Source organism: Mastomys coucha, unplaced genomic scaffold (assembly GCF_008632895.1).
Source record: "Mastomys coucha isolate ucsf_1 unplaced genomic scaffold, UCSF_Mcou_1 pScaffold20, whole genome shotgun sequence".
NCBI classification, from domain to species: domain Eukaryota; kingdom Metazoa; phylum Chordata; class Mammalia; order Rodentia; family Muridae; genus Mastomys; species Mastomys coucha.
Genome location: NW_022196903.1, coordinates 2,763,196 through 2,767,365, shown reverse-complemented (window position 1 = coordinate 2,767,365; position 4,170 = coordinate 2,763,196). Strand labels below are relative to the sequence as shown.

At 42.3% G+C, this 4,170-nt stretch overlaps 1 pseudogene; it reads right to left on the bottom strand.

Moving 5' to 3' along the window:
• LOC116098470 overlaps positions 1–2,345 on the bottom strand; it is an 8,606-nt pseudogene extending 6,261 nt beyond the window's left edge.
• Positions 2,346–4,170: the final 1,825 nt, after the last annotated feature.

Sequence of the window (4,170 nt, the reverse complement as noted above, 5' to 3'; positions counted from 1 at the left end):
GGCCTTGAACTCAGAAATCCGCCTGCCTCTGCCTCCCAAGTGCTGGAATTAAAGGTGTGCACCACCACTGCCTGGCTTGATTCTGTTCTTTCTTAAGTGAGATTTGGGATAAAGAGAAGAAATCTATATATAGTCAGTAAAAATTAAATATATTTATGAAAGTGTTGTTGATAGCCAAGTAGCCAAAACAGGTTCTCCATGATCCACAGATAATTAGAAAATACTACGGCACCTGTTAATCTTCCTTCATTAAAAGAAAACAAAGCAAACCACCACCACCACAATAACAACAGAAAAAAACAACTAACGACTAATTTTACTGAATTCCTTTTCAACTTTCCACAAATACTTATAATAGTATTAAAAGAATCACAATGCCATTTATTTTGTGTCTTTTTAAATTTGCATGTATTTAGATATATGTGTGTTTGCACACACATGTATGTAGCTGCTCTAGTCCATGTGTGCACTTGGGAAGACCAGAAATTGATATTAGTGTGGAGTATCTTCCCCCACCACTCTCCACGTCATTTTTTTGAGACAGGGTCTTTCATTGGTTGGTCCTGAGTTCACCAATTGGCTAACCTGGTTGGCCGAGAAGTCGCCCAGGTATCTTCATTCATGCTCAGTGCCGAGGTAACAGCCGCAGGCACCAGGCTGGGCTTTGTGGATGTTAGGGATTCGCACTCAGGTCTGACTACTTACAAGGCAACTACTTCACCCAATGAACCATCTTCTTCCCAGACCCACCCCCATTCTTCTTGACCTGTCTTCTATGTTTTCAAAAATCCAATAATCCAAATTTTTAAAATCCCATATGCCATAAAATAAAACTCTATTCTGCTTACATTGGCTTAGAAGGCTCAGTCTCCTGTGTACTCTGCCCATTTTATCTTTTTTTTTTCTTCATGTGTACCACCTTTTCCCATTTGTGAGCAGGAGCAATGTGCCACATGGTCTGTGCAGGGCTGTGTAGACTTGTGTCATCTGATTCCATCTCAGCCTCCTCCTCCACTCTGGCTCTCAAACCTAATTCACCACACCTTGCTTCATACAAAATCACAGATCTTGAAAATGCTTAGAACTTTCACCTCTGGCAACTCCAGGTAGTTTCTTCACATTCTGAGACTTTTTTAGCTTGCTAAGGTATAGTGCAATCAAATCCAAACTGGGACATTCTTGATTCACTCAGAGATCTGTAGCTCCTCTATGAATCACCCCTACATACATACTACACGCACAGACTCACAGACGCACAGATACCCACAGACACACAGACACACACACACACACAAAGCTAGAGATAGGTTAACATATAAAAGGTAAATATTTTGGAGACTTTAACATTTTCTGCAGGGCGGTGGTGGCACACGCCTTTAATCCCAGCACTTGGGAGGCAGAGGCAGGTGGATTTCTGAGTTAGAGGCCAGCCTGGTCTACAGAGTGAGTTCCAGGACAGCCAGGGCTATACAGAGAAACCCTGTCTCAAACAAACAAAAAGACTTAAAAATTTCTGACATAAACTAAAATTTAAAGAAACAGACGGAACAAACTTCAAAATGTATTTCATTTAAACCACATATTTAAGACAAACATTGCCATTTCAAAAGCAATCTGTGTAAAAGTTATTTAATGAATATTTAATGAACATTCTTTCTACACAAAACAATGGGAATTGAATGTTTATTTCACCTTATCAGCATATCTCAGTCCTCATTACTATTCTTTAAGTGTTCTATGATCTGAGTTACAGGCCAGGAGAATCCAGGTCTGCTTTCTTTCATCTCTTTGTTTTTTTGTTGTGTTTAATAATATATATATGAACTATGGAGCTCAAATACACAGTGGTGAGTCACTGGGGTAAGTTTGGAGTCACACATGACACACCTAGTTAACAGATCATACAACAGATACACACGGTCACAAAATACTGAAGAGGTGGCTAGCAAGGTTACCGTCTCAGTCTCCTCATCATTCAACAACATATTCGGGATCCCATGGCTGATGCGGGAAAGACCACCAGATTCTGAGTATTGCAGGGTGCCCTCCAATACATCAACCTCAAGCAACCCGTGGTACATCTTCCTCCAAAACGTCTCGTCATGCTCATAGCCTTCAGCCGGCTCTTGGGTACTTCTGCCAAGGTTAAGGTGTACACTGCCTGCGCAAACGCAGCCCATTCCACTCTGGGGATAGATAATCCATGCCACAAAGTCAGCGTTGGACTCCACAGGGTTGATGCAGACCTTGGTGGCTGGCAGGCGCAGGCGCAGGGGGTAGCCACGCGTATCCACGCCCTGCAAATGTGAGCTCAGGAGATAGTTCAGGAGTGGGTGAGCAGTTAAATGTTGTCACAACGGAGCTCGTGAGGCCGGAACCCTTCCATCTCTTCTGAATTAGTTTTCCCATGTTGTTGTGACCAAGTGTCTGGGGGGAAGACAGGCTTGCTTGTGCTCATAGTGTCAGACATTTCTATCGACCACGGTGGAGAAAGCATTGCAGAACAAACACCTCAGCATGCGGATAGTGGGTGCATGTCAAGGTGGATGCATGTCACATATTGTGCCAGATCAGGGAGCTGAACTAAAGGCTGGATAATGCTTTTCAAAGGCCCACTTTAGTTACTTCTGTCAACCAGGTCCCACCACCTTCTAAAATATGGTCACTGCCTAAGGAACAAGCATTAAAAAGATAAGCCTGCATGGGACATTTTAGATTCCAAGATGTTATGACATCCTTGATATGACCATATAGTTTTGTGCTTCTAAAATATAAAAGCCTGGTATTCTGTCTTTGAGACTGGCTCTACTAGGAAACTATTCTGAATCAGGTTTCAGGGGTCAATGGTTGCTATAGTTAGTGTGTGACAAACAGGTAGGTAAGTAAGGTCTATATTCTGTCATATAGCATAGAAAGTTACCTGTCTGACCGAGGATACAGCTAGAGTAACTGATAGGATCCAAGCATCTGTCCCTGTAGAGACCGAATGACAATATCTTCTCAATAGACTTTAATATTTGAAGAGCTAGTTCTCACTTGATAACACTGTTTGGGGAGGCTTAGCAAATGTGGTGGTTTGAATAGGAATGGCCCCCATAGACTCATGTGTTTGAATGCTTGGCCATAGGGGAATAGGGACATTAGGAAGTGTGGCCTTGTTGGAGGTAGTGTGTCACTATAGGGGCAAGGTTTTGAGGTCTCTTATGCTCAAGATATGCCCACTATGACACACTGTTTCATTCTGGCACCTCTGAATAAAGATGTAGATCCCTTAGCTCCCAAACCTGCCTGCACGCTATCATGTTTCCCCACCATGATGATAATGGCCTACACCTCTGAAACTATAAGCCAGGTCCAAATAAATGTTTTCCTTTGTAAGAGTTACCATGGTCATAGGGTCTCTTCTCAGTGATAGGAACCATAACTAAGACAGAAGGTGAGGCCTTGGTGGAGGAAATACATCACTGGGGATAGAGTTTGAGATAAAAGTCTCATACTACTTCCAGTTTGATCTCTCTGCTCTGTGCTTATAGTTCAAGATGTTAACTCTCAGCTTCCTGTCACCTCCCACCATGATCGACTCTTAATTTTCTGGAATGGTGAGCCAGAATAAATTCTTTCTTCCTAAGTTGCTTTTTAGCCATGGTGTTTTATTATAGCAACAGAAAAGTAACTAATATGGTTCCTTATGAATGGACCTAGTTCCCAGCTTAAGCCAAGACCACCACTCTTCTTACTCTAATGAGTTAATGCCTTTCCATTTGAGCTCCCGTCTGAAGCTGGCTGTTTGTGTAAGTCAGGAAGAGAAATCAAGATGATAGTATTTGATTGTGTCTCACAAAAATCAACCTAACCAAGACTATCAGTGGAGAAACTGAGTCACGAAAAGACAAAAGTTACAGTGACTTTTAATCTAGGTCAATTATGCCTACTCTCAAGTCACTGTTGACAATGTGGAGAAGGTTCATGAGTCAGGCCATTTACCAAAAGAACGCCTCAGGATCTACAACGCATTCATCTTTCCCATCAAACCTCAGCTTTGCTCTTCAGTATCATCTTCTGGTAGTGAAGCTAAAAAGTCAAAAATACCGTTACAAGTCTTACAAGGTAGCATCCCACTGCCAAGGATATGAAAGACTAGAAAGAGAGAGAAGGGGGGGAGAGGGAGAG